A 24,286-nucleotide genomic window follows, 5' to 3' on the forward strand; every position below is an offset into this window, starting at 1 on the left:
GAGCTAGTAAAAAGCACAAAGTAGATTTGAACTCAAATTATTCTGAATCTTACCAAATATTTTAGCTGTGGGGTAAAAGGACCAATACAAAGCAAGCTATTATTTGTGGCCTAGAAACCAGGACCTCAAGAGGTTGCCTGAGTGTCAGAGCCAAGAATAGATGGAAGAAAAGGGATAGTAGCCAAGGTCAAATTAGGTTATCTAGAGGCAAGACAGAGTCCTGCAAGTAGAAAGTTTTCAGCTTCATCTACTGCATCTTTCCTCATCTTAAGGCTTTATGATAAAACTTACTATCATATGAGCCCTAGTACTAGGAAAATGGTATTTGAATCCATAACTCAATATAATTGAACTCAATATAATATAAGATCCTGCTTCTCCAGGATCTGAGGTCAGAAAAGAAAAAAAGGTTAATCTAGAAATGAATGTGAATGTGCAATGATCTCTGGGAACAGAAAAGAGAATAAAAAAAAGTTGAGTATGGAAGGAGGTTCTTCTGCAGGGTATTATGGAGTGAAGTAAGTCAATCAGAGAAGGACAATCATCACATGGTCTCACTCATACGGGGAATATATAAGAAATAGTGAAAGGGGTTATAGGGAAAGGAGGGGAACTGAGTGGGGAAAATCAGAGAGGGAGATGAACCATCAGAGACTCCAAACTCTGGGAAACACACAAAGGGTTGCAGAAGGGGAGGTGGGCGGGAGGATGGGGGTGACTGGGTGACAGGGACTGAGGAGGGCATGGGATGTGGTGAGCACTGGGTATTAGACTATATGTTGGCAAATTGAATTTAAATTAAAAAAAGAAGAAGGCAGTTCCTGTCCATAGTAATGTATCTGAGCCAAATAAAGAAAATATAATGAGAATTTGGGTTAGTTAGACTAACTGTGTGAGTAGAGTCTTGCCCAGACTGGAGTCTGTAGAGTATGCATTGGATTCTGTTGATGTCTGCTCTTAAGTAAAGAGTCACTGAAGTCCAAATCCCTGTCCCAGGATTTGCAGGGCCATGACAAGTGTATCCATAGCAAAGGACTTGAAATGAAGAACAGGCAAGTCATAAGGAGCAGGATTGAGTGGAAGTACCCAGAAATATTTCCAGGGGCCATAGGATGCAACAGGAGCACTTTTGAGACACACGACTAGACAATGAGCAATTAATGTCATAAATCAGTCTGCTTAGCAACCTAAACTCTCTGGTTTTTAGTAATCTCAGTGCATACCTGAAGAGACCATGAGTGTGCCATTTAGTAGACACCATGTTACAGGAAGAGGAATGATCAGAGGAACACCAGCAGGAAAGACCTTGGTATCGAGGCTGTAATCTCCTATTGGGGTGCCCCATAGCTCTTTATGATCCTGCTATGGGGGGGTGAAGCCTTGAAAATTGAGCTGGGGATATACTTTCTTGACAGAAGCCCTGAGAGGGCCTAATTCCTCCCAAGAGTAATGGTTTTTGCACATTCGTGGGTAAGTCTGCGCACAGGAAGAATGAAGTGTTTTGTCAACTTCTTACTTCCCCATTCATGTCTCCTCTACACTTTGTGCCTCCTGTCCTCCCCAGAATGGTCCCTCTGGAGGCTGCATAGGACCAGAGGAAAGGGGAATTTCGAATTCCTCAAGTGATGTTTTTGATGTTATTATTTGTAATACGTCCTGCTGATTGAAAGATGCTAATATTAACAAAACCTTGTTATTCCTTTGCAGTTGATGGTAATTGGTAGTCACAGTGTCAGGATTTGCATGAATGGGCTGGACAATAAACAGCCGTATTTTGATTGAAGTAGTAATTACTGTTTCTTCATTAATTCATCAACCACATGCGTCTTTGAAGTGTCCCTTGTGATTCCATCTCATGTCACTCTCAGTGGGGAAGAAAATCTTGATTGATCTGATTCACTCTCTCACAGTTAATCAATAGAATCAACTTTAATGTAAGCTACTAACCTTTTTTTTTTAAGATTTTATTTGTTTATTCATGACAGAGAGAGAGAGAGATTGAGAGGCAGAGACACAGGCAGAGGGAGAAGCGGGCTCCATGCGGGGAGCCCGATGTGGGACTCCAGGACCACACCCTGGGCTGAAGGCGACGCTAAACCACTGGGCCACCGGGGGCTCCCCAGCTACTAACCTTTATACAAAGAAGTGTGGTAAGGAAAGAGAACTGGAACAAAAAGCAAGTTTTTTAGATGGGTATTGTTATTTTGAGGACATGTCATTCTCCCCATGGGTTGCCAAGTCCCAGTAGCCTTTCATCAAGGGGTTCTCTCAGGAGTGTTCAGAGCGATGTCTTAATCTTACAGAGTATTCTTAAATTTACTTATCTTATCCATGCCTATAAGGCCAAGCAAGTATATATGAATCGTGTGTAGCTGTATATGATTTTATACACAAATCTTCCTTGATTTATGATGGGGTTACAGTTAGACAAGCCTACATTAGCCTGTAGTTGGGCCAAACCATCTAACACAAAACCTATTGTATAACAGAGTGTGGAGTATTTCCTGTAATCTATTGGATACTCTATTAAAAGTGAAAACCAGAACAGTTGCGTGGGCACAGAATGCATAACTTATATAAGTGGATCACAGTTTACCCCCGTGGTCCTCATGGTCGTGTGGCTGACCAGCTGCTACTGCCCGGCATCATGAGAGAATATTCTACTGCGTGTTGCTAGCTAGGGAAAAGATCAAAATTCAAAACCTGAAGTATGGCTTCTACTGAATGCATATTACTTTTGCGCCATCATAAAGTCAAAAAATCATGGAGACATTGTAAGTTAGGAACCATCTGTATATGTAGATGTTCACATCAAGATGAATATATTATATCCACATGTATCAGGAGAATTATTTAAACCTTAGAATACTTCCAGGTTTTCTAAAGGGAACAGGATCCAAGAACAAACCTTCATCAAGTTTGGTAATGAAAGTAAAATTTAAAGACACTGAAAGAAAGCCAAATTTCACTTCATAAGTAGAGTCAGATATGCCAAGAGAGGAGGTGTGGAGGGAGGCTCACAAAAGGAAGAAGATGTAGCTGACGTGACTAGACAAACGAACAGAAGAGGGTTACAGTGACTGACGTTGGGGCAGAACTCTGGGAAAAGACCATTCTCAAAACTGCCCCTGACAGGTCTCCTATCAACACCCCAAGATGCTTATCAAAATATACCTGCAACATCACAGAACTGTCCCTGTGAAGAACTCTGACAAGGTTTTAAGACAGATACGCAAGAAAAACTACCAGAGGTATAAATGCACTTTCATTAAACGGAAAATGGGAATGTGCTGTTGTGATTGTTAATTTATGTGTCTCCTTGACTAGGCTAAAGGATGGCCGAATAGTTGAGAAACAGTATTTTTGGGTGTGTCTGAGAGGGTGTTTCCAAAGAAATTAGCACTAGAATCCAAAGACTGAGTAAAGAAGATCACTCTCACCAATGTAGGTGAACATCATCCAGTCCCTCCTGAGGTGGCCCTGGACCCAGTCTCCCCTGAGGTGGCCCTGGACCCAGTGGCTCCTGAGGTGGCCCTGCATAATAATTGCTAACATGTATTGAGTGCCTACTGTGTCATGCATCTGGAAGGACTTCTCTTCCTTTATTATAAGGGACTACATCTTCCATGTATATTTATAATTCATTGCCATGATCCATGTGAGTTAGGACAGCATGGCCTAAACACAAACTCTAATCGTGAGTGGCTTATTTTGAAAACATTAAGCAATCCAGTATGTGATACGCAATTATGCTAATTATAATCCCGTCTCTAACACTTTGAAATGCTCAGGTAACTTTCACATTCTTAGTGCAAAAGGACTCACTCTTTTCTACGATCTAGTTCCCTAGATCATTTCTTTCCCCTTGACCAGGGTCTCTCTCATGCCACACTCCCAGCGAGAATGCAGTTAGTCTTCCTCAATGACAGCTTCACTCAAGAGAATTGCACTCCTCTTATTTCGGAGGGCAGGAGGGGGAGACAAGATAATCTGGCTGTACCTGCTTGTTCTTTCCCAGAGGGAGGGAGAGGGAATGCTCTGAACTAGTAGTTCGTCTCCAAAATACACACCACACCACCACCACCACCACCACCACGTTGGCCCAGCTGTCATATATACCAAAGGAGAAAGCTCTTATCAGGCCTTTTCAAGACCCTAAAATTTAATGACCATGTCAGTGTGCCTTTGTTTTAAGCAAAAGGTAATGCATCAAGTATGCACTGATTCAAAATTAAATTAGATACTATTTCTCACTTTATACAGGGGTACTTCACATGTTTCTTTAAGTAAGTAGCTATTCTGGTACAATTATAATATAATTCTAAATATAGAATAAATATATCCATGATTTAAAAAAAAACACTGGTATTAACATAACAAAGTTGAACTGCAACTCCAAGAGATTAATTTATAAAATACATGTATCATACAATCACATCATATACTTGACCCTATAAGTGGGGACCTAAAGAATTCTATAGTTAATAATCTGGGTGAGGGGATGGGAAAAACAAAGAGAATTAAGAGATACAAACTTCCAGTGATAAAATAAATTAAGTTCACAGAGATGAAAAGTGCAGTATAAGGAATATAGTCAATAATACTGTAATAATGTTGTATGGTGACAGATGGCGACTACACTTATGGTGAGCCCTGAGTAATGTACAGAACTGTCAAATCAATATGTGGTACACATATTGATTGATAATAGAATATTGTATTTTAATTATACTTCAATTAAAAAAGGGATCATCTTCCCTTCAGAATTTAAAATTTTCCAAATATTGACATTTCACCATGTATTTGAATATAAGACTCCTGATACCAATAGTTATAATTTATATATAGAGTCGTATCATAGTGGCACAGTAACATTTGAGCATTAAAAAAAATTATTATTATTGCAGGTCCAAGTGTATCACCAAGCTCATCAAGTAGGGGACCTCAGGCAGCTACGCACAACCTGTGTTTTCCCCTGTTTGAAGCGCAGAGCCAGGATCCTTGATGGAATATTGAATTGGAAAAGCAGAAGCCTCCACTTTGGTGTTAACTCTAAAGCATTATTTTAATGAACTAATGGACTTCCCAAACATTAGATCAAAATCTATTAAAAGAAAAACACACACACACACACACACACAAAAAAAAAGAAAAACAAATACTCACTTTTACCACATATCAGAATTTTTCAAGTTAATATGTTCTTTTCATCCCCACAAAAAAAGACTGGAAATAGTTTTGAGGAAACATTTTTTTTTTAATGCAAAATTTTTCTGAAAGACAATTTTTAGCTAGAATTACTGATCTATAAAAGCTATCTACAATGTCATTTCCTTCCTCAAGTAGGGGAAAAAATGCTCCTTCTGACAGTTTCATTAAGTACTTTATTAATCTCAGTTACAAAAGTGATTTAATTCTTACTGGCACTGACATTTTACTCCTTCCAAATCATTGAGGACAGGACTAGCTCTTCTTTATCCCATTCTCTCCCCAACAGTAGCACTGAATTTAGCATATTTTTTCACTTGTATTGAATTAACGAATTTGGGAGCATTAAATATATTGTTTATAAGTTAATATGTCATAAAAATATGTTAACTGAACCAAAGAAGTAGAAATAAGACCTCAGAGAATTAAATTACTAAAGGCCAACAGCCAGTTAATGGCAGAAACAGATCTAAATCTCAAGCCTTCTGACGTGCAGTACAATATTCTTTCCTTAACCAAAGTTTCTTGAATATTTATTCAAATGCTAATTATAAACTTACCATTTGAGGGGCATCTGGGTGGCTCAGCGGTGGAGTATCTGCCTTTGGCTCAGGGTGTGACCCCAGGGTCAAGGATCCAGTTCCACATCGGGCTCCCCGCAGGGAGCCTGTTCCTCCCTCTGCCTGTGTCTTTGCCTCTCTCTTTCTCTCTCTCTCTCTGTGTCTCTCATGAATAAATAAATAAAATCTTAAAAAAAATTACCACTTTAAATTTACTTTAAAAAATGTTAAGTTACGGGGACTTAATATAATTGCTATATTTTCACTTATTAAAAATAGTCTATATTGGATTGTGTTGATACTTTTTCTTTACTTCTTTTGCTCTCGTATATAAAAATAAGTTCCCAGTAATTTTAATTTTTAAAAACATATTCTGCTACTAAATTTCATCACAAGAGAGTATATACCAGATATCTATAATGATGTGATGTTTTACAGTAAGGGATCAAATGAAGGACACTAAGAAGAGCTAGCTGCCCCTCCTCCGCTCCGGGCTTCCTCATACGGTCTGCTCAGCCTATACCAAGAGGAATCTTTCCATGGCTACAAGTCGTTGGTTCTGTATCCGATTAAGAATTAAATTAAGTTGACTTATAGAGCACTTTATGGCTTAGACAGAATTTAGTGCCGGCATCATGGAGACGTTGCATGAATATTTATTGAATATAATCTGTGTGGGAGATTCCTTTATCCCCCTGAATCTTCATGCGAGTTTCGTGAAGTTGGCATGTATGTGCTCACTTTACAAATGAGCTTATATATGTTATATGTTATATGTTATATGTAATATATGTTAGAGCTGGGATTTTAATCCAAGTTATCCAATTCAAGGGGCTGCTGGGTGGTTCAAAGGTTTAGTGTCCAACTCTTGGTTTTGGCTCAGGTCATGATCTCAGGGTCATGAGATCGAGCCCCATGTCGGGCTCCATGCTAAGTGCGGAATCTGCTGGAGTTTCTTTACTCCTCCCTCTCCTTTCCCCCTTTGCCTCCTCCCCCTGCTTGCGCTCTCTCTCTCTAAAGTAGATAAATAACTAAAATATTCAGGTTATCCTATTCAAGTTCTCCTTCTCTCTAGTAATATTCAGATATGCAAATTTCCTAAGATGATGTGGGTAAATCGTATTTTTGCCTTAAAATACTTAGAGTACAGAGTTGTTGAAATTCTGTTTATTATTTGCTTCAGTAGGAGCCATGATGGAACACACATGGCACACTCTAATAAGTTAGTCAGGGTTTAATAGAAGGACAACGTACAAGGGTGTGACAGGATGAAGAGAAGCCAACAGGTGACGATGAAGGACCTGGAAAGCTAGCCACAGTGAGTGGCGAGCTATTGCCATCTCTTGCCTGAAGGGCAAAGGGAATAGGTGGTGATTCCATTCCGTCAGCTACCATAAGCCAAGTGAAAAGAAAAAAGTGGAGACTGCATCAGGTTTGGGGAATCTGCCTTCAGGGCCTACTTGGTTAAGAAAAAAGTTCTAGAAAAAGTTCTACCTGGGTAGAACTCTTAAAAAACTCATATTTGCATTTCAGGTAAGAGAGCCAGTCTTGGAATGGAGGCGTAAATATTTGGCCTTTCTCATATTTCCCTTCCCAGTTTCCAGTGTAAGAGGAGTAAAGTAAACCCAGAGAGGGATGGGAAGAATTAGGAAGGGAGAAGAAATAAAAGAACAGGACTTACACACCCTCCGCAGTGCAGTTTCCTTAGACTTCTAACCGCAAGACATACAGAAAGGAACTGTGTTAATTTGCCATGAAGTTGAACTTATGTCATTCCAGAATACAAAAGATTTTTTATATCTTGGAATGGATGAAAAGTTACGGAAATCTAAGTTAATTTTAAGAGGACTAGAAAGAGTGATTTGACAGGGCATGGTTGAAAATAGCCTTTGGAGAAAAAATAAAATCATTTTATGCTTATATTTCACTAGGTTGAAATATTTAATAAACCAGTTACCTACATAAACACTGAACACCATCAAATATATATTTGACAATAGTACCATGAAGAGTTAACCGCAAATAACTTTCAGCCTTGTTAGACTTACATTACCAATAAGCCTGGGTAAGAAAATTGGCCATAAATCTTCAGTGTAGTACTCATGTTTTGCTAAGTATTACAAAAATGTATTTAAACATAATTTACTGTTTGTCATCAAATGCATATAGATGCCTATTAAAAAAAAAAAAAAAGCCAACCTGAAGTTTATTTCTGGTTTACCTCCTCTGTGAATGTCAAAGTCACAGAGCCAAGAGTGTAAGTGTCAACTTCAACTTTTGACTTGTTTTCACATCCTTCTCCTATGTATTTTGAGTGAGCGTAAAAATGAGCTATTTTTATGTTTTCCACAAGATTAAATTCTTTATTCTTTCACTTCCAGCCCTTTGAAAACTAAGCAAGGCAACAGAAACATATCCACCAGCCTCTGTATCAAGTCACTAAGAAGAGTCCAACTCTTTCACAATGACTCAGCCCCCTAAAGGTAAGAGTATAGTTAATTCTTCCAGCTGGAAGTTGGGTTGAATGGCTTATCTCCAGCATCCAAAGATCATAATCATCTGATTTATTTTGAAATACAGTTTTCAGCAGCAGTGTTCTAAGAACCAAGTCTGTTCATCACTCTATAATCCCCCACATTGTCTACGGCCATACCACGCTGAACGTGCCTGAGCTCGTCTATAATCCCCCATATTAAGATTTGTATTAATCTCTTTGAAAGCATGAATAATACAATGTCCATTCTCCTATTTTTCAGTGAAATATCAAAAAGCTTATTTAAAAAAAAAAAAAGAAAAAACAATTTCTTCCCCCTCCTCTGCCTCCAGATGAATGGATTTTCCCCTGAGCTTTCACATTTCCAACTTTGCTTTTGGTTTCCTTGACTATAGTTGACCCACTTGGTCCCTATTTCCCTGAAATCTTCCTTCGCCTTTGAAAATGTGATACTCCTATTTCCCCAGCTACAGTTTCATCTCTCCCATCTCCTCCTCTCTTCTTGACCCATCCCGCAAGGCCAGTCAAAGCTTAGTTTAATATTTTGTTCTTCTCTTTCTGTAGATTCTCTATCTTACCAATTCTAGCAGTTTTCCACTATCACACTTATATTGGTGATTCCCAAAATGTACAACTTATGTCTTCGCATTTCGTCCTTTCCCATCTTCTGTGTCAGAGAGCATGTCTTAGGGAACCTGTGACATCTGAAATGTCAGTAAGCATGAAATCCAGCCGAATGCCCCTACCCATTTACTTGCACCCTCATCTGCCCCCAATCAATCAAATGTTGTCCTGGCCCCACCCTTTCTGCATTTGTATCTTCCTTTTCCTTTCCCCAGAGCAGACCTTCATCTCATCACTGGAATTGCTGTGAGGTCCCCAATTATGTGCTAAGTCTCTGCTCCTGAGCTTGCCATTCGGTGCTGCACACAGCTGCCAGCATTATCTCTTTTATCACTTCTTTTTTTTTTTTTTTTCTTTTATCACTTCTGTTATCGTGCCAGTCTCTTAGACTCTCTTCCTCTTACCTATGAGATCTCATTTAAATTCTTGAGTATGGCCTCTAAGGCCCTGCATCAATGGAGTCCACAATCCCCATGTTTTCTAGACAAATACCTCATTACTCTTCAACATACTATTGCTTTAGCTTCATCAAGTAAATACTCACTTCCCACATATATCTTAATCATCCCCCTTGTATTTTTCTCACAACCTCAAATTCCCTCCTTTGTCCTTTTTACTGGCCCATGCTTATTACTAGCCATACTTACTATCTTTGGCCATATAATTACCATAGCATTGTCATTCCTGAGACTATAACATTTCCTCTACTTCTCATCTAGCCTATTTTTATTTTCCCTGAGGGTCTCATGTCTAGCAGTCTACATGTTGCTGACAATCCCATATCATTATTCAAATAAATTGTCAACCTAAATGTAAACAAACTATGTGTAATTTCAGATGAATGGACTAATGCTTAAAATGCTTCCTTTATTCGTGAGATCAACAAACATTTATTTAGTATCTGCTATATGGCAGTGACTATGCCAGCAGCTAGGAATAAAAAGATATATTTTTAAAAACCCTCCTCCTATAAAAATATGCTCAATGATTTGAAAAGCTCCTCTTAAAAGTTATTTTCCCATTCACCAGCAGGCACTAGTCATTTTTGAAGTTTAGTTATCATTGGGTCATTTAAATATGTGCCTTTTATTTCTAGAAGGCATTATTTATGAGTTAAAATAATTCCTTAATTCAACAAATATTCATTGAGTACTTACTAGGTGTGGAATGCATGAATGAGTGAGCTCCTTAAGGAAGGGAGTTTTTTGTTTGTTATTTTATTGTATCCTCTGTCAGAGGAAATATATTTTAAGCTTTCAAAAAAATGTTGACAAAATATATGAGGACATGGAATTCTTGCTTTTAGGAACATTAAAAATTACTCTCCATAGTTAATAATATTGTGCTAAATGAAAATTCCAACACCATCCTTACAATCATATCAATGATCTGAATAACAAATGTCTGTCTATCTTCAAAGGCAAACCAAAGCCTTATCCACTCTCCATTTCCATATTATAAAATTCTCTAGAAACCGATAAGAGTAAAAAAAAAAAAAGAAAAAGAAACCGATAAGAGTAATTTTAACTTCTGAAACAAAAAGATATTTTAAACTGAAAGCAAGAATGCCATATTTATTTTTTACAGTTGAACTGTTTACATAATTAAACTAATTAAGATTCCAACTAATTTTCATGGAAGGAAATCCTTCGGGTACTACAAGTGTTCTTAAAGTAAAATTATCACAATTCCTCTGTGATTTTGTTACATTTTAATTACCCTCTTAAGTTTCTAGACTCTCTTCTTTATAGTTTCTTGGTACAGATCTGTTGGTTGCCCTTATGTCCCTCCCTTTATCAGTTTTACCATGCAATTCTCTAGGAGCAATAAACCTATGGGCTCCACATTGACCCCAAAGCTTCAGCCAAACATGCAAGTGTCAATGCCCTGGACGTGTGCAGCTGCCTGTGAGTGCAGTTTCTCATTTCTCTTACATAATATATATGATGAACAGGTTTTTTCACCCCTTAACAGTTTTGTGTTAGGAAAGCGAGTAACAGTATTTGTACAATCAGCGCTGTTAGAAGGCAGTCTCAGGACGGAAAACCTCTGCTCTGCTCCTGACCTTGTCTCTGAGATGGGTCTTTCTAAGGCAATCATTCTGACACAAATAGCAAACACTATCATTGTTCTGACCATCTGTTTGCAGGATATGTATTTCTAAGGTGTCAAGAGAGTCCAGCTGCCTATTTGAAATTGTGAACAAACTACAAAATAAGGGCCAATCCAGATTTTGTTTGGTCTGAAGCTTGTACGATACTGGGAGACCCTCCACAGAGAAGTACAGAAATGCAGGGCTGCCCGGGTGGCTCAGTGGGTTAGGCAGCTGACTCTTGGTTTCAACTGAGGTTATGATCTTGGGGTCATGAACTTGGGGTCATGAAATGGAGCCACATGTTGGGCTTCATGTAGCCCCATGTTGGGCTCCACGCGAAGTGTGGGGTCTGCTTGAGATTCTTTCTCCCTTTCTCTCTGCCCCTCCTGCTCCTATTCTCTCTCTAAAACAAATAAATCAATCTTTTAAAAAAAAATGCTGAATACAAAGACAGTATGAAGTACAAAAGTGGACATTTAGCTCTGTCTTCTCCGCAATGGGAACAGCTCTCCTGCCATTCTCATCCCCTGAAAATGTGCACCTGTGCAAAGCTCGTCTCCACCCCCTTCTTGGTCAGGATCCCCTCCCAGCTGCCCAGGTCATCGTATGCAGTGGTGCTAAAACCACCGGAGACACTGACGGATCAGAGCCTCAGCAGCTTGGCAGCCCCACACCCCCGACCTCACTCCTAGCCGCAGCTTCCGAACCAGCGCCACTTCTAGGGACATTGACCCAGCAGCCACGTTCACTGGGGCTGGGGCTGCCACTGTGGGGTGGCTGGCTCTGGGACTGGAACTGGGACTGCATCTAGGAGCCTGATAGCCTGATTGTTGGGTATTCCAGGAACCCTCTCTGAAGCAATAGCTCTTCTCCTACTCCATTCTAGGCCTTGCCCTCCCAGAGGCTATGGGACCCTTTGCTTGATGGTGGCCTTTCTCATCCTCTTCACCATGTGATGGAGCCCTCTCCACCTCCCACAGGTCTTTCTTTCCTTCTCATCTGCCCCATATGTTCCTTTAGCTATACCTCCCCAGGCAGTCTGTGGAGTGTGGTTGGCTCAGGGTTTGACTGAGGGAAGACAAAGAAATATTGTATTAATAAGGAAAAAAAGGTGGACACTTACGTAGAATAAGAAAATAAATGACCAAAAATTAATGTAGATCCGAGTCCTTTTCTTTGGCGATCTCTTGGGCCATTTACCAGAGATACCAAAAGAGAAATGCTCCTTGTTGGCAACCTGGCTTCTTCCCTTGACCTGAAACTCACAATAACGCTCAGAAACACTCAGCCCCCTGGACGAGGCTCGCTGAAGCTTTAACTCATAAGCTGCATATGGGAAATTTACTTCTGCACAATTGAAACAAACAAATGAACAAACAGAACCTTAATACTCTTTCAGATGGTTTTTTCTATTTTCTATCTTAGCTTTGGCCTTCTACTAAGCTTCTGGCCTTTTCTGAGTTTCCTTTAATGGGACCATCATTTTTATTAAACAAGCCAATTTTTATGCTGCAGAACACGGTATCCAGGGACGATTCATGTCCCTACAAGGCTGTCACCATTCCCTCTTCTCCCCGACTGTGCAGAGGAGGTCGGCATGACAACGATGCAGCCTTTGGTGTTGCTCCCCCAGATTCAGTCTGCATGTTCCAGACTAACATCCAAGCATTTCAACTTTTTTTTTTTTTTTTGCCTTGTTTGTTTTCTTGAACTTCTCATTGTCCACCATCAGCATGGTATTCAGGGCCACATAGCCTCAGGACTAGGCGAGCTTAGGATACTAAGTTCTTAGGTTTTCCAGCTTCCAGGAGCACCTGTAGTACAGCAGCTGAGCCAAGACATTTGCTGAAGCCAAAGGGAAATATCTTTCCTAAAGATATTTCAGATACTAAAGCAAAACTTGCCCGCATACTCTAGAGGATCACGGTGTCTTTTATAAAATACTCCAGTTTCACAAAAAATTCTATATTGCCTTTCTCTTACATCTATACGTTTACAAAATGGTTTATACTAAAAGTATATTTTCTGGCTTTAACTAGCATACTTAAGCACACTATTCACGGGGAGATCTTGAGTCCTCAGGGAGCTACAAATAGTAACACTAGGCTGTCATTGGGGATTATCTCATAAGGATAATGAAAATAAATTTTGCTTTGATATTTCAGATCAGGCTTTTAGGAACACTAGCTGGGGCAGAGCCTCAGACTGGAATTTGGCCCCATGGGTCTATTTCTAGTTTCTGAATAAAAGTGTCTTTGGCAGTTCACGTTAGACAATTCTATTGAAGCTCATTAAGAAACTACTGGACATTTTTCTTATGGTTTATGTAAAGATTGTTGAGCTGCTTTTTATTTTTAAGAAAAAAATTGGTTTGCCTCAATTTTAACAATTCTAAAGAAAATTCAAAATAATACCAAGCTGTCTCTCTTGGAGGCCAAGCTGTAGAGCCTCCAGCACTGTTACGGAAACTGGGTAGAAGAAAATTTTCTCTTATATAACTATATTGCTAATCATTTAGCAGCTAAATTTGCTGGAAAAACTAGCCTCCCAAGAGAATAATGCTCACCTTGCCAGGTACTTTCCAGTATGTTTTAGAGTCGATCAATCCCTTATCAGTGTCTTTTAATAGTCGAAATTTATCCATAACTGAAAATGTGCTTGCTATTTCTATTTTCTTTGTACCACTTTTTACATAAGTTCCCTAAATATAAAACTGTGTCATTCCCACTAGGATATATAGGATACAAATAGCTAATACCTTGTAAACAAATATTGCTATCAGATAACCTAGAACATTTTTTCCAAGGTGAGCATTTTGAGATTCTACTTTATTAATATACAGATATGGAAAGCACATTAATAAATCTGCCTTTTGAGAAAATATCCCAGTGGTTTTCCTTTTGGGAATGAAGTCTTAGATCAGTGATCTTCCAGGTATGACCCAAGGACTGATATGAAGGGCCTCCTCACTATTTAGAAACTTATTAAGTGAGCTATTAAAGTTTATTAATACGTTCCATTCACAAACCATTACTTTCTTAGAAAATTTTTCTAAAGGCTACAATGCAGCATTCTGTTAAGAAGCCTGGCTGCTGTGCTATGCTTGACAATGTTGTAAAGTCCTACTGGGCACATCCCCTCATATTGTTAAGCTTCCTAAATTGCTCCAGCAGAATTTCACACTATTATTAGTGTATCGTCAATGTAGCTTTTAGTTAATCACAGCATTCACTTGTTGCTATTCTTTCTTTGTTTTTAATACCCATATCATTATTCATTTTACTTTATTATCAATTTTTTTGATTTTCTCTCCTTTAGTTAGTACCGATGCAGATTTTCATAAGCATATGAAAAGGGTCTCAACTTCAATAGTCATCAGAGAAGTGCGAATTAAAAAAAAAAAAAATCGGAGGGGCACCTGGGTGGTCAGTCAGTTAAACGTCTGCCCTCTGCTCCAGTCATGATCCTGGGGTCCTGGGATGGAGTCCCACATCGGGCTCCCTGCTCCGCAGGGAAGTCTACCTCTCCTTCTCCATCTACCTCTCTCCCTGCTCATGCTCTCTCTCTCAAATAAATAAATTAATTTTAAAAAACAAAAAAATAAACAACAGATAACAGATATCATCAAGCCTACTAGTATGGCTAAAAATAGAAAGAATATCTATATTTATATCTATGTAATCTTGTGTGGATGCCATAAAGCTGAGCATGTTCTTACCATCATTAGGGAGAGGACAATCCTGAGAGAGTTTTAATAGTATATCAGAAAGGAGAACAGAAAAATCAGGGTGTTTGTGAGGATCAGGAGCTTGGCTTAAGGTGGATATTCAAGGCAAGCGCTTGATTAGGATTGGTGCGGATCATTAGAATTTAGTACTGGTGGATGCAGCAGGATTTTGAGAATTTTGAAGCAAGGAGTTTAGGGAATTACACAGTTGTTTGGTGCTATCTATTAAGCAGTTAAACAATTTGATGTTTATTTAAATTTTTTTTTCAAAAGCTCCCTGAACAAACTATAAAATTATCTGCATCTAAAAAATAAATAAATAAGATAAAATAAAATAATAAAATAAATAAAATTATCTGTGTCTTTTATTTTCCTAGACAATGGAATAATAAATTCATGTTGATGAAGAACAATAAAGTCAAGTTGAGGAAGACGGGCAAAGTCATGTATATGTAGATTATATTTAATATGCATATACATGGTTTCAGTTCTCACCGTCCCACTGTGATCGTTCTTCAGCCTGGACTATGAGAGGGTTCAATAACATCTCGGGATATGTTCAGTCCAAATTCTCATCAATATTTGAGTTACCATGATACTCCAAGGTATCCAGTATCATGTTTCCAAGGATGGTTGTTTCAACCTGCACAGGTGTCAGTTTTCTTTTTATTGGAAGATCGATTGTTGGGTTATTCGATGACACAGTGGCTGCTCAGTAATATTCAAACATCTAGTGATCACACATCTGAACATTACAACCACACAAGTGCCAAGGGAATAATTATGATTAGAGTTTATAATTCACTTGTTAGCCAGGAGACAAAATGCCCAAATCAGACAGAGGATAGATCTCATCTCTCAACCAAAAAACCCACATAACAGATAGAGGTTTGTTAGCTAAATTGACAATTCTGTGGTTTATTCCTTCCCAAATCTTTTTAATGATATTAAAGACACCAAAGAGGCCTTTAAGAATATAAATACAACATACTTCCCCTAAAACATCACATATTCCCTCTCAAGAAGCCAGTATTCTATATGTAGAGGCTCTATTCTGAACCAGCATCTGTCCAATTTAACTAACATCCTAAGTGGCACTTCTCTTGGTGGCATTCTCCAGTTTAGCTGGTTTGTAAACCATGGCATGTTGGAATCTTCCTATTCTTAGGCCCATTTTAAAGCACGTGGTGAAATTTTTCATGGTGAAAGGGAAAACTGATGGGCCAAAACGGTCCCTGAGTGATGCAGAGGCTACCCTAAAGCAAGGAGCTGGATTACCAATATAACAAGTTTCTGTCCAGTGGCAGTTAGAAATGAGTAGTCCTTTGTACACAAATCCAGCCAGTCATTGAGAGCCAATCAATGATCTGTTTTTAGATCGACCCCAATGGATTGTCAGTGTTGTAAAATTTGGCACTACTTGTCAAGCATAGTTGAGTACTAAGCAATGAGTTCGTGGCATTGAGATCCTTAAGTAGACCTAAAGCAAAAGAAAAATAGTATGTCTTTCTTTGAAAGTTTTTTGAAAGTTAGTTGGCCTTCCCATGTATACCATTTGTACTCTAGCCTGTGTCTCAGTTCTATTTTTATGTAAGTTCAATTTCAAAACTGAGGCTCAACAAAAGATCACTGAATGTTTCAGTGGAGGCAGGAACTTTCTTTTCTAAGTACAATGTGATGAGTTTCAGATTTCTCACTGTCTGATCTGTTGTGGGGTTTTCTATCCACAATGTTAGCTAACAGTCAAGTACAGTGACCCCGGAAACCAATGGATCTATTACAGGGAACTGGTACCAAAGGGAGCTGTGTGGCTCCAAATGGAAAAGTGTGTTTTCTTTGCTTTAGTCATATGCATAAGTTTATTAGCAAAGTATAACCATGCGTGGGACTCATACAATGGAGTGACAAGGCAGCAGGCATTAAAATTAGGAATAAAAAATAAAAAAAATAAAAAATAAACTAAAATTAGGAATAAGGTTCTTATAATAACTTAAAGCTAGCCTTATATAAGCAACAAGGGAAATAAAATGTCCAGAAAAATAAAGAACAAAATAATGCACATTAAAGCATTATAATCTATTTATTCTGTGACTCTTGGGCAAAAGCTGCCTATGTATCATTTAGTCATTTACTTGGCCCAAAGATCTTGAGTTGAAATTATCTCCTTCTGATGATTGTCTGCCTCTGGAGATATCAAAAAATCTTCATCTTGAGATCTCTGCTAAGGGCCATTTCTAGTGATTTAGAGATAGCTTGCACCTCTTTATTTGAGAGACATGAATCCAAGGATCAATCACTTAGAAGTTTATTGTTTTTCTAGTTGTGAACAGTACCTAATGGGCTCTTTCTAAAAGAACTGGTCTCAGGTTTTTATATCCTTCAATGATTGTATAGAAGGAATGTAAGAAAGGCTGCTCAAACCTCTTGATAAAAACACTGCATGTATTTGCTGAATCCCCTGCAATATCGAACAATGTCTATTTTTAGTAAATGGAGCCCAGAATTGCAAGTGATTTTTCTAGATGTGTAAGTGAACCATTATTAATTGATACGGGAGAGCCAATGAATCCCAGAGGGAGTTGATTTCAATGGCAATATCTTAAGCCTTAGAAGTTTGAGAATCTCTGAGAATTTTGCCAATTGAGTTTTACATGTTCTTTCTTCCTTTCTAGAGCTTGTGGGCAATATGAGCAGTAAAGTTTCTAAGTGGTGGGATTTTGCAAAGCTTTTTAACAGCAGTTACAGTAAAATAGATACTTTTGTCACTAGAGAGATAGATAAGAAATTCCTCGGTCAGGAACACAAAATTAGGTAATATTTTTATACTGTTTCTATCTCTCCAGGTAGAAAATGCTTCAAAAGTCCTGAGAATAAGCAATGACCAGAACATATTAAAAATCTACTGGGCCATGTGGTAAAAGAGAGAGCAGAAATAAACTCATGCATATACAATCAACCGATCTCCAATAAGAGTGTCAAGAATACACAATAGGGAAAGAATAGAGTCTTCAATGAACAGTGTTAGGAAAGGCTCTCTGCTTTCCACTATGTGAGGATAAGAATAGAAGCAGCGGTATGCGACCATGAGGAGAACCCTCCCTGGAACGGGCGATGCTTGCACTCCAGTCTCAGACTTTCTAGCTCCCCAAAATGTGAGAAATAAACTTCTGTTGTTTAAGCCACCCAGTCTGTTATTTTTGTTATAGAAACTTAAACTGACTGAGACAAGGAATCTGATTCTCATCACGAATTCTGATGTGTTGGCCTTCGTTCCCCACACCAGGAAATTTTCTGACACCGTCTGGATATTCTACATTTCAGTTCAGTTCTGACACTAATACTACGAGATCCCACTGATAATAGGAATCTAATATAGTCAAACTCATAGAATGGTAGCTACTAGGGGCTGGGTGGAGGGAATGTTGTTTAAAGGCACAAAGTTTCGGTTATGTGAGATGAATAAGACCTAGAGATTTTCTGTACAGCATCATGCCTACAGGTAACAGTGATGTATATATTCTTAAAAAATTTGCTAAGAAAGTAGACCTCTTATAGTATTCCCATCACAAAAATAAATGGAGCAAGAAACTTCTGGAGGAGATAAGTTTATGGCATAGATTATGGTGATGTTTCACTGCTTTATACTTTCTCCAAACTCATCAAACTGTATACATTAAATATATACAGTTCTATCTGTGTCAATTATACCTCAACCATGAAGAGATGCTTAGAACTTTCAGTCCTACCCCTGATTCCTGGGAGGGGAGAGGGGCTAGAGTTGGCCTGGTGTTCTGATTCAACTTAAAATCATCAGAATCAATAGCTTACCATATATCCCTCTTGATTCAGTGGCAAACACCTACCTATGATGTTTAAGGGCAACAGCCACAAACTAATGGAGGCTTCTGTCAACTTGGTTGGTTCTATATGTACGTTAGCCACATCTTTATTCATGGTTGGTCCCCTGAGCTATCAACCTCCATCCATAGGTGCTTTAGAAAGTCACCTCACGAGCATAAACCAGTTGCAGTGGAAAAGGTCTTGTTATGAATAACGAGATACCCATTTCACCTTTATGACCCTGAAACATTTTCAGGAACTGAGAGCAAGAGACCAAATATAACAAAAGATGCTCCCATTGCTCTTATATCTCAGGAAATTCCAAGAGTTTGCATTTTTGTGATCCAGGAAGTGTGGGTGAAGACTAAATATATATATAAAATGACCAAATATAAAGAAATGACCACACCTATATTTCTTATATATTACAATGTTGTAGTAATAAAGCAGAGTTCCAGAAAGAATAGGAGGTCTACAAGTCTGATTAGATGATCAGAGAGTTCCTTTAAAGGCTTATCAGGAGTGGGAGGGTATTTGGCTTATTCCTAAAAGACAATTAGTCAAGCTACCATTTGAGGAGCTAAAGGGGAAAAAAAGAAAAGAAAAAGAGAAACAGGAAGTTGGGCCCGATGCAATACCCCAAGGTGAATGCTCCAGAGGTCTCAGAGGATTGCTCTATTTCCAGATTGAGAGTTGGGTTGCAGAAATGTGATGTCTTGATCAGATCTCAATGGGCCTCCAAAACTGTCAAAGAGTGGCTTGTTATTAACATCACCAAAATAATCTCTTGATGAGACAAAGCTGAATTTATTCCCCACGAGATATAGGAGAACCCTACTTTGGCAGTGTTTTCATAGTTGGAGATACACAAGACTTTGAGACTAGTTTAAGACAGTCTTTCAACACAAAGAACTTCATTGACATTGTGGAAGGATCATGATATAATTGGTTAGAATTGGTGAACATGCAAAAGGTGAGGTTTTCTAGAGGAGAGTTTCAAAGAGTCTTGACAAGTAAGAATTATTTGATGCTATCAATGAAAAGTTGAGCAACCTAATTTAATTTCGGGTTTTTGGTAGCTTTTGGAACAAAGAATAAAGCTATTTGCAATTTATATTTCTTGGGCAAGAGTTTCCTGAAATAATAAAGTCATGTTGATAAAAACTGTGAAACAGTAAAATGTTAGTGAGGACAGCTGAATAATAAGACACACTAACGTAATGGTAAACTGTATAGTTTAGAAGTTTTCATTTCTGACTTTAATTCTCCTCCCACAGAAGGATTTTTTTTCTCTCGCCTCCAAGAGCTTTGAAGAGCTGGAGGGCACTTTGTTTATCAGTTACTAATGGGTGTTCACAGGAACCTAGAGAGATCGCCATCTCTTGTCTAAAACTCTGCAATAGCATCTTCATCCCTCCTCCATTCTCGTCCTACTCCAGGGTACTCTCCACACAGCAGCCAGAGTGAGACTTTGAATATGCAAAGTAAAACACTTCAATGTTTTCCCATCTCTGCTAAAAGCCAAACCCTTACCAAGGCCAACAAAGCCTACTGGACCATCCTTAGAACCAGCCTGGAGTGTATGCTTTAGGAGGGCCGTCCTGGCTTCTCTCTAACTGTATCACCCGTTGCCTCCACCCACCCACCACCAGCTGAGGAGTCTAAAAGTCAGTGCAATGTGCACAACTGGATTCCATGGCCCACTTATAGAATATGCTGTGGCTTCCCAGAGGCCCAGAATTCCCAGCCCAGACATCTATAAGCCTGCTTCCAAGTCCTCAATCTATTCTTGCCTGTGATCCAAGATGCAGACCTAAGAGGGAGTTGAGAGGCAGCTGTTTGCAGGAGTGAGAGTGGATCTTAGAAGCAATGGTCTGGGATGTCCGTGTATATGTACAATATCTCAAGATATAGAATAGAGCTGACAAGGGAGAGAGAAAGGGGCAGACCGAGGACCGGGGCCAATTCCTTATTCATCAACCTGGAGTAATGAATCCAAGAACTTTTTATTTAAACCTGGCCTCCTGGTTGTTATAAAGGTTAAAAAAAAAAAGGAAGTTAGAACATGTTTTATTTATGAGGATGGCTTGATTTATAACATTTAAATATTCAGACATGTCATACATGGGCCTACATGTGCTTTGGCCCTTGGTCCCACATGTTAAGTGAGAGCTGTACATAGTTAGTGCCCCTCCTCCGCCTCCTCTCTTCCTCGTCACCCTGCTCCTGTGAGTGGCCCTCCTGTTACTCAATCAACGGAGTCTTTGCACTCATAGGTGCTTGTGTCTGAAACGCTCTTCCCTAGAAAACTAAAAACATTGGTCTCAGACCTTATTTAAATCTCTCCAGAAATATAGCTTCCGTCGAGAGGCCATCCTCCTTCACCACATCAAATACCCCTTCCCCATTGTCCTCTACGCCCTTACACTACTTTAACTCTCTTCACAGCATTTTTTTTTTTAACATAACACTACCTGGCCTTTTATCAAATAACTATTTGTTGTTGGTCTTCCCTCCACTAGAATTAAGTTCCCTAAAGCCAGGGAGTTTATCTTTTTATTTACTGCCATAAACCCAGCTGCTCATACACTTCATGACAAGTACTCGGCTTTCCACCACACGCGCACACACACACTCACACAAAATACTAGCGAACTGTGACTTGCTCAAGACACCAATTTTAGTGAAGCAGAAAGAATGAGTTGCCATGGTCTTTAACTTTTTAAAAGTGTTTTCTCTTTCAGCAGTTAAAAGGTGAACTATGGTTGGTTTCTAAGTGTATTCATTGGCAATAATACAAAGAATTTCACATTTTTTTAGTGATGTTTATTTTTTTAAGATTTATTCATTTTTACTTAGTGTGTATGCTACCTGGGGAAGGGCCAGAAAGAGGGGGAGATAAGTAGACTCCCCACTGAACAGGGAACCTGACCCAGGATGGGGTCCCAGGATCCTGAGATCATGACCTGAGCCAAAATCAAGAGTCAGATCTTAACCAACTGAGCCACCCAGAAACCTCAATGATATTTATTTTTGATCCATTTAAAATCTTTCAAACAACCAACAGTGTAGTTTCTCAGAGATGTACAGAGATCGATGAGTGAGGGAGAAGGAGCATTTGCATGGACTTCTTGTTATCACTGAATATATAGTGTGTGGGTGGACTTGAAGCCATAAAAACGAGAGGAAAAACAGTCTCTACCTGATGCATCATATAAAATATATATATCATAATATATACATACATGTAAAATAAAAACAGAAAAAATCAGAGGCTGTTGTCTTTAATTTTCATGTTTGTAATTCCTATATTATAAATTTAACACAAGATACATTTTATGGGGCACCTGGTAGGGCAGTCGGTTAAGCATCTGACTCTTGGTTTTGGCTCAGGTCCTGGTCTCAAGGGTCTTGAGATCAAGCACCATGTCAGGCTCCACCATGAGACTCTCTCTCTCACTCTCCCTCTGCTCCTCCTCCTCCTCAAAATAAATAGGGTACATTTTATATGAGATCAAACTTTGAAATATAACATTTAAAATCTGAGGTCATAATGTTATTTATTATATTCATGACACTACTTACAGTATTTGTGACATTTCCAATATGCATAATATCCAGAACATGCACATAAACAGTTGAGATAATTTAGATATTTGGTACAGGACTTTAAAACCCAAGGAACATATGGCAACTGAAATAATATTGAACATAAAGAAATATCAAATTGCTTTCCAGGCCCCTCTGATAATCTATGACGGATGATGTGAAGCTGTCTCTGGTTTTTCAAGTATCACACACACATACACACACACACACATCCTTTTCTTTTTTAACATTTATCCTTAGTGCTTAGCTGCCAGCAGGCACTTCTTCATAAATATTATGAACTAATAAATAAATAAACTAAATGAACTTAAATTGAACATAAATAAATGAACTTGAATTGACTAGATCTGGATTCAAAAAAAAAAGGGACAAATGTACAGTAACAGAAAGACACTGAAAACTACAGGAGGAAACACACAAATGACTGCTTTATTTATTACAACAATAGAAAAGGGTGAAGAAACACACATTAAAACCCATAGTCATGAGCTAGAGGCCTCAATTATATTTATATAGTTTTTTTGTTTGTTTGTTTTTTATGATAGTCACACACAGAGAGAGAGAGAGAGAGAGGCAGAGACACAGGCAGAGGGAGAAGCAGGCTCCATGCACCAGGAGCCCGACATGGGATTCGATTCCGGGTCTCCAGGATCGCGCCCTGGGCCAAAGGCAGGCGCCAAACTGCTGCACCACCCAGGGATCCCTATATAGTTTTTTTCTAAATTGCGTTCTGAATTAACACCAACATATTTCCTTGACTTTTTAAGTTTGCCCTGCTTAATTAGGTTGCACAGGTTCCTCATGAGGTGGCCATCATCAACCCTGTAGAGTCAAACGTTTGCAAGTATTATAACTTAGAACCTTTTTACCACAGCTTCCCTATCACTGTCTTACTCCAGAGTTTAGCCATTATCTTTCCCTCTTTCATAAGAAAAACACTCTTAAGCCAAGCCCCAACTTGCTTCGAGAGTGCGGAAAGATCCTTTATGCTGTAGTATATCAAGTACCGAGGCATGTGCCTCGAGGATTTATCTTCCAACCTGAGATAAGTTTAGACTTGTATCAGGGATTCCAAGGTAGAAATCATCCTCATTTTTTTTTTTACATCAATTGGCACACTGATTGTATCTCCCCTGAACAGTGACTCATCCGTGACTAAAAACCAGAAACAGTTGCTCAGGACTTCTGGCAGATTATTCAAAAAAGACCCATCATTATCCATCATCAATTTCTGCCCCAAAGTACAGTCCAAGTAAACAGGAGGTGTTCGCAACAACAAAGTACAGGCCTGATGCTACAAGAACGAACCCTCCTGGGTCAGGCAAGCTTCAGGTTCCAATGCATTAATTTTTCAAAATATCAGTAATTTCTACTCACCCGTTCAGTTCAAAATGCATGGAAATCCCTTTGGGAAAATGAACAAGTCACAGCATGATTAGAAGTTACAAAACATGGCATTTCTCCTTTCTCTCCTCTAGCCAGCAAGTTCTAGGACCGCAGGGACCATGTCTTTCTTACTTACAATGTATCTGGCATAAAGCGAGCACTAGATAAATGTGTCTTGTTAAAAATAATTAAAAGGATTAATGGGCAAAAGTCTTTGCTAGCAGTTCTCTTATAATAACAACAGAGATATTTAAATCATACTTAAATGTGAGAAAAAATGTGTTTTCTGGCATCTTTAATTGGTAGTCACGAGTTGAGAAGGACCAACATGGTACCTGCCGGGTTTCCATGTACTTAAGCAGACCCCACGTCCCATCGGTATTCCATCGTGGCTCTTTTTCGATGCCATAAAGCCTCAGAAATGAGAGTCATACAACCAGTAGTACATCTATAAACCAGTAAGGATCTCCTAAGGCTCCACTTGTAAAAAAAGAGAGTCAGCATCTTGGGGAAAAAAGGAATCGTGCTCTCTTATCTCACACCGTGATTGATTTCTGAACAGCTAGTCTCAGGGAACGTCGGACTATACATAGTTGATGTATCCGTATTAACACAAATGTCTGAAGTTTCTCTTGCAAACTTTATCCAGGATAGCCTGAGCTTTTGAAGTGTTTGGTTGTCAATCATCCCACTGCTTTGGGGCAGCATTTCCCCAGAAGCGAGATCTTTGGGTCACCAATCCA

General features: G+C 38.9%; 1 long non-coding RNA gene across 3 annotated transcripts; it reads left to right on the forward strand.

The window, feature by feature from the left end:
- The first annotated feature begins 1,197 nt into the window (after positions 1-1,197).
- LOC112678089 (uncharacterized) lies at positions 1,198-17,890 on the forward strand. Of its 3 annotated transcripts, XR_003147374.3 has the most exons (8): positions 1,198-1,470; positions 1,986-2,150; positions 3,136-3,251; positions 4,908-5,043; positions 6,207-6,324; positions 8,150-8,251; positions 15,086-15,359; positions 17,552-17,890. It is a non-coding gene; the product is annotated as an uncharacterized LOC112678089 (long non-coding RNA). The 3 variants fall into 3 exon arrangements; XR_003147376.3 differs by lacking the exon at positions 3,136-3,251 and having other exon boundaries at positions 1,199-1,470; XR_003147373.3 differs by lacking the exons at positions 1,986-2,150; positions 3,136-3,251; positions 4,908-5,043 and having other exon boundaries at positions 1,200-1,470.
- Positions 17,891-24,286: the final 6,396 nt, after the last annotated feature.

This window comes from Canis lupus, chromosome 14, assembly GCF_003254725.2.
Source record: "Canis lupus dingo isolate Sandy chromosome 14, ASM325472v2, whole genome shotgun sequence".
NCBI classification, from domain to species: domain Eukaryota; kingdom Metazoa; phylum Chordata; class Mammalia; order Carnivora; family Canidae; genus Canis; species Canis lupus.